Consider the following 11,385-nt stretch of genomic DNA (forward strand, 5'->3'; position numbering starts at 1 on the left):
CAAACGAAAAAAGCATTAGTGCTTCCACTCGAAAACGCAATATGCAACTAAATGTTAATCTATACTACAAAATTGTTAAATGTCCATAAGTTACGCGAGTTTACAACACGCTGATAACATTTACGAAATAGCTCACAACAGTAGACTAACGAATTCGCCTATTCGCGAGTATACATTGGTAAAGAGATGCATGTGTTATTAAAATTCACTACGGTAAAGTCACCAATCTATAAATTCGCTACTTTACAGAGGTCGAAAAACAAGATTCACGCAGTTAGGTGAGTTTACAGTGGCAATATCTAGTATAACGAAACGAGCTACAGATACGCGAGTCTACCATAGTGTGTATTGGTCATCTTACATCCAAATGCACCAATAACCCCAAATTCGCAAAAATTGCAGATTCGCGAGTTTACCATTGTAGGGACGATATGTTATAATTACAAACAAAAAAAAAACAACAAAAACCAAATGTAATCAGAAAAGCTTAAATATTAAACATTCTTTTAAAAGTTACCATTGCTTAACATCCTCTTTATTTTTAATAACAGCCGTAATTCTTTGAGACATGGTGTTTATTAAATTCTGGCAGTATTCGGGAGTAAAATCATCCCAAATTTCGTGTAGTGCTTTTTCATTTCATGCCAAGTGTTTCTATCGGTGATAAATCTGGACTACTTAAAACCCACTCAAGTGGAATATTGTTGTCTGAGAACCATTTTAAGGACCTTTTTTGACTTATTGCATGTTGCTCCATCTTGCTGAAAAATTAAGGCTTTCTCAGCGGTTAAAGTTACTTCTCTTGTTGGCAACAATGATTCTTCTAAAATATCCAGCTACTTTTCAGTATTGACAATTCCGTTTATGAAATGCAGTTTTTCCACTCCTCTTGTAGATATCGAGCCCCACACCATCACATTTTATTTTACTTTCCGTTTCAAATAATCTGGATGAAAAGCTTCATTTTTTTGTCGAATAACTCTACTTCGATCGTCACCCACGCAAACTTCAAAACGTTCAAAATTCCAATTTTTATACTCTTTGGCCCATTCAAGTCTATTTTTCTTTTGAATTTGAGTCAATAATGGCTTTTCCTTGGCCTGTGTAAAGAAAATTCATATTTAGAAAAATATGCATTAGATTAGGTGTTACAAAATTCACCTTGTATGTCCGAAATCTTAATTTTTGAATCTCTCTGTGACATGTGGATCTTGAAACCCGCACGTTTGTTTTGTTGAATAACGCTCGTTTATCTTTGTCTGACAATTTCGATTTTTTTACGTACCGGCGTTTAGGGACAATCGAACCATTTGCTTTATACAAGCGAACTATATTTCAAACACTGTATTTTGACATGTTTACAACTTTCGTGATTTCTGAGTTCTTTTTCCCATTTTTGAATAAGTTTATTATGATTAATCGAATTTTTTCATCAATAACTTTTCCTCTGCCCATTTTAAAAATTATACTCACCTTATTACTTCAAAAATCTGTCATTTAAAAAAAACATTTTGTGAAAATATGACTTACACAGCCTACTTCATTATTTGCGTATCTTAGACCTAATGAAACTGAATACAATTTTGGAAACAATGAACCCTTGTATATGCATAAAAAATTATCAACAAGACCTATCAGTTTTCATCATATTAAATATTCAAAATATTTTACAATATTCATCCAAAACCTATTTTAGACGTAAAACTAAAAGTTTAAAACATTTTACTAACAGCTACTTTTTGCCATTTTAAAATAAAGTTAAATAATTTTGAATTTTTCTAAGTGGGCCAACTGAAATGGGACAGGGCTCGTACGTACATTTGTTAATTATATATCAAATTAAAGCTAATTTTTTTCCATTTATTATCATTTATGATTGCATAATTAAATCCGACAGTAAATAAGGTTTGCAGGCTGTGTCCCAGAAAACCATCTAATAGCAACCAGCCGTTATTTTCCGGACTGAACTTGTTATAGTCCGGCTCAGTGGCATTTGACCAAATTAACAAACATCTGTAACAATAGTTGTTTCAAAGATTTCCAGAACGGCGGAATGTGCGTTGAGTCCATACCTTCAATTCTTTTTATAAATATTTCATTATTTTGTTTAGTAGCGTACATTTTGTTGTATAATAAAAATTTTGCGACATTTACACTTGACATTTTGGGAGTCCATATAGGCACGTAAATACTGGACTGTATCAATTTTGATTTAATTAAAGATATCAGTAGGATTCGTCAAAGACTTAAACACTTTTGAATTTCTGGAAGCTTAATAATTAAATTCAAAGGCCAAAGTTGCCCTTTGTTGAAAAATGTAGCCGCGTGTTCACAATCCAGGTAGGCGAGAAAAGCGAGAAGAATAAGACATAACGTCGCGCGTAATCTTATTGGTAAGTCCGTACCGTTCATGTAAACTTTATCATTATTAGTCTTTTTGTTTGATTACCTGTTTGCCAACCGAATTTGCAAATTACGACCTTCATGCATATTTCCTAACAAAATTATTATAGAGTGAGAGCCAGTGCCTGCCAGACATACGTTAAAGTATAAAAGCCGAAAATTTTTTTGTGTCCACGGTGTAGGGAACAATGTTTGGCGGTTACAAACCTTGAGTAACGGTGCCTTCGGTAGGTATCAGGTAATCAAGGTGTGCAGTACCTGAACTCTCTCACGTTAAATTATAAAAGCTGAAATTTACACAGTAAGTGTACAAATGACCATTCTAAGTCATTATTCAAAAGGCCAGACCTATCCGAAGGGTCTAACACTCCGCCAGACGCGGTAGAATGTCAAATTTTTTCTGATGATCTTGGTGTAGTAGAGCTGGTAGATTCATCCGTCGATGTTGATGGTGTTGGAATCACGTCTGGATCTTCATAATATTTTTTCATCAGTGCTGTAAGTGTCCTGTAGCACTCTCTATGGTAATCACCTTCCATCTCTCCACTTGATAAAACTACATCTTTATATTTAAGTTTATATTTTTGTCGTGATTTTAATATATTTTTACACTTTTTCAATGTGTGTTTAAGAAATAAACTTTTTTCACTGTAATTTTGCTCCTAAAATTTTCTTTCGAAACACTACCTTCAACATCTTTTACTGTGTCAAGGAATATATGAGACCCTCCAAATAGACCTAAGCTTTGAATATTCTTACAAAATCATTCTCAAGAAAAAAATATAAAATAATATTTGAGATATTATAGTAAGATTTCGTTCAATATTATTAAATTATTCTAAGTTTTTTAAGTTATGTCATGATTATTGAATAATATATATCTATTTATGTATATTTTATATTATTTTAAAACTACTAAAACATTCGAAAATACTGATAAATATTTTTTTTCCATTTAGTCATATACATAAGTATCGATATGACCTATCGATGCATTCGACTTTATACCACTAATCAATATTAAGTAAAATTTAATTTATTTACTTATATTAATAAATAGAAAATCTAAATTTAATTTCTATGTACAAAATAATTTTTTCCGTATTAAATTCACTTAACAGTTTTCTGATGCTCTCATGTATAGTTCTAGGTAGGCTTTATCCAGTCTAAGGGGGTGTTTAATTCTTTGAATATGTCTGGTTATTTAAAAATTATTGTATGATAATTTTTCAGTCATATTCACATAAATTTTTTATAAATTATAAAATTTAAACTGCCGGAATACTCTCTTAAATGCATTCAAGTACCGGAGCAAAGCTCTCTCAGTGCATTTGACCTACCGCGTCTGGCGGAGTGTTAGACCCTTCGGATAGGTCTGGCCTTTTGAATAATGATTTAATGGTCATTTGAACACTATGTGTAAATTTCAGCTTTTATAATTTAAGGTACTGCGCATCTTGATTACCTTATACCTGACACCAGTGAGAACACGCAAAAAAAATTAAGCTTTTATACTTTAACGTATGTCTAGCAGGCACTGGCTTTTAGTCTATTAAAACGTCAGTGCCTGCTGTTTTTACCAACATTTTCGAATTTTCCTTATTTAAATGGTAAACAATTCTGGTATCAGCTTCTTCATGTTGACGTGCTAATTCAGTTTCTTATAATATGAAAATACATTGCTCTCCAACAGTAACATAATTTATTTAAATTCCAAATACTATAGCAAAATAATCATCCACCCAATGATCAGCTAAGAATTTTACTAGGGCTTCTTTGAAATTAAAATTCTCCCATTTTATTTAAAACCATTGAGCCTTCTTTGTAACGGGCCATTAATTGTGTATGGGGTGCTGTATTCGTCTAACAAATGATATTACGCGCTAACCCTCTTCCATTCTACTTCAAGTAATTATCTTTAACAGCCAGCAACCATTATTTGCGGACGAATTTAGTTAGGTAACCATATATGATAATAATAAGAAAAAAATGTGCTTTTATTTGATATATAATTTATAAATGTACGTTATGTACGTATGTGCAACAGCAATCGTGATTTTTTAGAATAAATTAATATTTTAATTAAAAATACTATTAGCCAAATTTTGATAGACAACCTGCTAAATTTATATTTTCCTAATTATAATTATGTTTAAAAATTTGGGTTTTAACAAAATAGGATGAGAGCACTAATCCTTCAGCCGGATCTTAGACTTGTTTTATTTTCCTGTTATGGCAATCACAATTTATCTCCTTTTAAACCTTAAACAAGTTTCATGCTTTTCATATGGTGAAATATTAAGTAGGTATTTTGTGTAGGTCGCTATTAAAATACATCACCTCACACTCACATTTATATGCAATCTATATACTAACTTTCACAACACAAAGTTCCTAAACTCTTGTGTGTTTCTTTAATCTTTTTTTTCAATTTTCATGTTCTAACTTTATGTAAGTGCGTATGACCTTTGGTCCAAAAAATGCTTTTACTTATAATCCTTCCCCAAGCAATTATGCATTGCATTAGTCACATTCCAGCATATTTTTTCAAGGCTAATAGAAATTTGTCAACAGTTTACTGAAAATTTTGTAATTAAATTTTTATGTAATTCTTGTAGACGCTAAACTGTTAATGACACTGAATATAAGACGTATAATCAAGTAAACCAGTTTCTGATAAAGTTTTAGTGTCACACCTAAATGGTTAAAATGACTTATTGATTTATAAATAAAAATTAAATGTGTCTAGTACCTGTTTTTTAACGAATTCTTAATAAAATTTGATCCAAATGTTTTTTTTCTCACCTAAATAATCTTCTGGATATTACCTTTTTACATAAATTTTCTTATATTTAGGCACAGTTAAGTTATTATTAAACAGTTTCTTCCAAACATTGATTACTATACATGTTTTCAATTTGCGTAACATTGAAATTATTTATGTTTGTTATTCCAAAATCGCCTATTTTGTTGTTTAAATAGGGCTTTTACACAAAAAACGTTGCATGATATTTGAGTTAAAAGTGATTTTTTTTGTATTTGAAAGTTTTTCACTTCCAAAATAAAACATCACTTTTAACGCTCATATCATCAACTCTTAAATGTGATGTAATAACTTTTACAAAACTACCTTTTGGGATTTAATGCAAAAAATTCGGGAGTGTGTGGATGACCTGAATCAAACATTTCTAATTGGACTAGATACTGTCGAACATCGTGTTACATAAGGAAAAACATGAAATGTAGAAAAATATAGTAGGTTAGCATACAATTTATCAAATATCAGTGTAGAATTATTTATTCCGTCAAACACATACATACATAATTTAGAAAATATACTTATATATAAGGTCTGATTTCGCAAGTTTAGAGGCCTATAACTTAGGAATGGGGGGTCGTATGAGAATTTTTTTTGTCACAGCATTATTCTCACGTCATCTACTCACTCTCGAATATTTTGCATTTAGTTCCGGAACACCCTTTATATAAGATGGGTGAGTGCCACATTGAAAATACTTATTTTAAAAACGTATTTTTTTGACATTTGACAGTTGTATAAATTAATTTACATCATTATGAACCACCTTGTATATATACATATATACAGGGTGATTCATTAAGAATGTCAAATCTCTGTAGATTCTAAACCTCAAAATATGATGATTCTGCTCAACATGCCTTATGCAAATATTGCTAGTTTCCCAGATACGGGATGTTCAAAGTTTAAATTTAAATTTTGATTTTTCCAATAATTTTTTATGTTTTCACAATTTCTCTTTGAAAATTGGCAATTTTACGTTTTTTGGCATGAGGAATCATAATTTGCACTCTAATTTAACATTGCTAATAGAGGGCGCTAGTTAGACTTGTTTTTGTTAATTACATCAAAGTAAACTTTTTTGGGGCTAAACTTACAACTAAAATAATAAAAAAGCGTTAAATTTTACAAACAAAAGTTACGCATCTTTGATTCGTGTAACTCAATCGGTTATCGAGTTATTTGCTTCTGAAAGTTCAATAAATTTTAATTTTTTCAACAAAAAATTTTATTATTCCTTAAATATGTAACAATAACAAATTTGTAAACAAAAATAAAAAACTTCAAAGCAAATGCTCAAAATGCCCACCATTTACTTCGGTACACTTTATGATCCGCTTTCGTAAAGATCTCTTAATATCAAATAATCCTTGTCTATCATTTTTAATTACATCCACGGCTTCTTCTATTTTCCGTCGCAGTTGTGGAAGAGAAGTAATTTTTTCTTTGTAAACTAATGCCTTCATTTGCGACCAAATTGAAAAATCCAAAGGAATAATAAAATTTATTGACTTTTTAGAAGCAAATAACTCGATAACCGATTGAGTTACACGAATCAAAGAAGAGTAACTTTTTTTTGTAGAATTTAACGCTTTTTAATATTTTTTTATTAATTTTATAATTTAATAATAAGATTAAGTAATACGTGAGTATACCATTTATTAACAATATAGTAATTAACAAGTGTAATAGTTATTTATCAAATAATGCCTAGGCATAACGATTTTTCCAATAAAGAGTTGCGCGATATGATTTGTGTGTTTGCTGAATCAAATTATAGTGGTCCAGCTGCGGCTCGAAGATATTCACAATTACACCCAAATCGAAGGCAACCCAATTACAAACTGTACCGAAATCTTAACAACCGCTTAGGTGAAACGGGTCTTTTTAATATTTTTTTATTATTTTAGTTGTAAGTTTAACCCAAAAAAAGTTTACTTTGATTCAATTAACACAAACAAGTCTAACTAGCGCTCTCTATTAGCAATGTTAAATTAGAGTGCAATTTTCAAAGAGAAATTGTGAAAACATAAAAAATTATTGAGAAACTCAAAATTTAAATTTAAACTTTGAACCGTATCTCGGAAACTAGCAATATTTGCATAAGGCATGTTGAGCAGAATCATCATATTTTGAGGTCTATATATAATATATATATATATATATATATATATATATATATATATATATATATATATATATATATATATATATATATATATATATATATATATATATATATATATATATATACAGTCGAACTCCAATAATTCGAACTGCAAGGGACCGTAGCAAAAGTTCGAATTATCGAGGTGTTCGAATTATCGGAGTTGTGCATTTCGATGCATCTTTCCATTTTATAAATAAATAAATATGTTATGGGTATACATATAACATGTTTATTTATTTATTTATTTATTTAAAATAATAATTTGTATACGTTTGAAGAATTTTTGGTCCTAAAAAGGACCGATTATTTATCTTAAAATAAAAAAAATACATATATTTATTTTTTTGTAAAGAAATCAGCTATGCTAGATTGCTTCATGCTGACGATTTTTTCCTTTGAAGCAAATCGAGTGATTTTACTGATCACTGCGAAAATATCTTCATCAACGTCTTTTTCAATTTTTTTCAACACTAACAGTTCGAATTTTTTAATACATAGTTACATACATAATTTATACAAGAAAAATTCGAATTTTTCAATTACTCGAACATCAAAAATTCGAACTTTTCAATTATTTAAACGCCAAAAATTCGAATTTTTCGGTAATTTTAACACAGAAAATATGAATTTTTTTGATAATTCGAACTTCAAAAGTTCGAATTATCGAGGTTTTTTTACATGTGTTAGTATAGGAATGTCAAGGGACCGACGCAAAAGTTCGAATTAACGAGGAATTCGAATTATCGGTGTTCGAATTATCGGAGTTCGACTGTATATATATATATATATATATATATATATATATATACATAGAGATTGGACATTCTTAATGAATCACCAAAAATCATTTGAAGAAGGATTTCAAAAACGAGAGATTTATACTTATTTTGTGTAACTGGAATATTTGTAAATTTCCAGGAAGTTCCTTCATTTATCTACCAATTTGCCTTAAGGCAATAAGCTATTGTGATGACACTATATAGACGAATATTTTATGATGGTGTAGGGTTAACAAAAATTACCATCATGTTGTAGGAGAATATCACGACGATGTCTCCTAAAAGAAGTGGCAATTCGTTTCTTAGAAAGTCAAAATATCTTTCTCCATTAATTGTCTCATTTAAAAGAAATGGCCCAATTATTTGTCTGCCTAGAATCCCGCACCACACATTTACAGACCAACGATCCTGATTTTGGATCTCCTGAATCCAACGGGAATTCGTTTCGGACCAGTAGCGATTATGGCGATTTACTCTACCTAATATGAAAAGTAGCCCCAGATCTGTTCACAAAATTCGTGAAATTGATGATGTTAATGGAGAAAAATATTTAGACCCACCACACATTTTTATGATGCGTTTGTTGAAAATATCAGCAGAAAGGTCTTAACTTTCAACCAAAAGATTAAAAAACTACGAAATATTGAAATTTCTTCAAATTGGATATGATTTTTATCAGATAGGTAACCGAAATTTTCCTCAAAATTATTTAGAATTATTAAGGTGGTTTAAGTCTGACGCATTAAAAATTTTTGACTGCTAAGATCATTTTATCTGTTAACTTCACATATCGTGTGAATATTTGGAAAAAAATTTAAAAACTAAGATATCTGGGAGCACGGCAGTGCCCCCGCTAAGTGGAGCAAAAAAGGCCGCACAGCTGTACCATCCTTTTCTCGAAGCAGCTCAGGCCATATTCGACCCCCAATAACTTTGTTGTGGATTAAACTAGAAGTCTGTATTTCTAGTAACCAAGCAAGCATTGTATAAACACATTATATTTTAAATTTCATTCAATTTGAACCAATCGTTTAAGAGTTATAACTACTTAAAGTTCTTAATTTTGTCATCACTGTAATTAATGTCGACTTTGGAAGTATTAAAGCGTAGGAATTATCAATTTGTGAATGCAATAGGCTAAGAAGTATTTACCGTCCAGACTTGTCAAAAATTGTAACATCAAAACCTTCGAGAAAAACCAATAGGGGCAGGGAATGGGCTTTGAGAAAAACTGTAGCTGATGCTCAAGTAGTAGTACCAGAAAAGAAAAACAGGAAGATTTACTATAAAAATAATAAAAGCTTATAAAACACAAAAATAATTCATTGTTGGCATTCAAGAAGCAGAGAGAAAAAAAGGAGGTCTATCTACGAAAACAAATAAGATACCATCAAAAACAAAACTATTAAAAAACAAGTCTCGCAACTCAGTTGTTCTACCGTAAAAAGTTGTGAAATTCAGTCCCTATTTAAGGGATCTTCTGTATAAGTTATTACGTAGTTACTTAATCTTATAGTGAGCACATTAATATTAAAAATCTTTTATGTTTGTATAAAATAGATTGACTTGGCCATCGCATAAAAACACAATACTATCAAAAACAAAAAACCAAATCTCGCAATCTTACTTACATACTTACTTACGTTATAGTATGAATTCCTTGTAAGTTACATTGAGCTTTCATGCGATGGCCAAGTCAATCTATTTTATTTAGACATAAAAGATTTTTAATATTAATGTGGTCAATATAAGATGTTGTTAGAAGTAATTACATAATAACTCAAGATAGAAGGCCCCTTAAAAAGGGATTGAATACATCAACCCACTTGGTATTACAGGGAATCTCACAACTTTTTACGGTAGAAGAACTGAGTTGAGAGACTTTGTTTTTTTTTACAAGTTTTGTTTTTGATTACATTTGTCTTACTGCTACCTTTTTTCAGAGGAAAAAGTGGAGGCATAGCCCTCACAAACTATTTTATTTTCAATCAGGGTGGCAATACTTCCAATGGGAATAGGAATCTACCATATACTTTTTTTCATCCATCCATTTTCCTGTTAAAAATATCAAAGGTTTTTAAAAAATTAATTAATTTGGAGAACATTTAGTGTATATTTGCTTAGTGATTTCATTTGGAATTCAGGAACATTTAGGAATCTTAAAAAAGAACGTAGTACCTTTTTTTTGTTTGATTTTAGTATAAAAAATACTTCTAACAAAACAATAAAAAACCTAAATACTATATCCAAGAATAAAAAACAGTAAGCAAATATTTTCGATGTTTTCTCCGATTTAATAAATTTTTTCATAATCATGCCCACATAATTATTATTACTATATTGGAGTCTACTGATACACATTCAAAATCAAATTGATTTTCTGATTCGCCAATGCAATAAATTTTCATAAAAAAGATCAAATATGATACCTAGGAACCTAATTTCATAATTTAAATTGGTTAATACCTGAATACTTAGAATATTTCTTAAAGGGCTCTGACCCCGATTGGCTAAATTATTTGGATGTATTACACTCTGTTGTAGAATTTTTCACTGGTATGCATTATCACTTCTTAGACTGATTTAATTGAATATAATTGAATACCCGGAGCCTAAAAGGTTGAAACAAGTTTTGCAATACTTGGACATAATACTCAACTAGATTCATTCCAAATCATTCAGAACTAGAGCCTTTCACATCTTTGCTTAAAAAGAAGGACAGCTAACGACAAAATAGAAATTGTCGTTTATGCGTCAAGACTATTATCGGACAGAAAATGTACGCTCAAATTGGGAGAGAAGCTCTTGTTTTAACTTGTACAACGGATACATTTTCCAACGACGTATCAAATGTTTTATCGTGAAATATTCTTGCAAATACCAAAATACTTGAGAAAAACCTAATTAAAGTCTGAAACTGATGCGCACAGTAATTTAATTTTACAATCACTTTAGGTAAAATCGAAAAATCTTAATAAAAATAAAAGAATACTGCGAAAAAAGTTGTCCAAACAAATAAAGTTGCTTGACGCACTTCACTACTAACTGCTTTGAAATTTATACATGATGGACATTTTGGTATAGTGAAATGTAGAAACAGAGCCAAACTTCAGTTAGGTGGTAAGGATCACCTTTTTTATATTTTCTCAACATTCTCCATCAAAACTTTTCTATATTCTTTAGTTTTTTCCATATGAATCCCATTCTTTTAACCA

The sequence above is a fragment of the Diorhabda carinulata genome, chromosome 7, assembly GCF_026250575.1.
Source record: "Diorhabda carinulata isolate Delta chromosome 7, icDioCari1.1, whole genome shotgun sequence".
NCBI lineage: Eukaryota > Metazoa > Arthropoda > Insecta > Coleoptera > Chrysomelidae > Diorhabda > Diorhabda carinulata.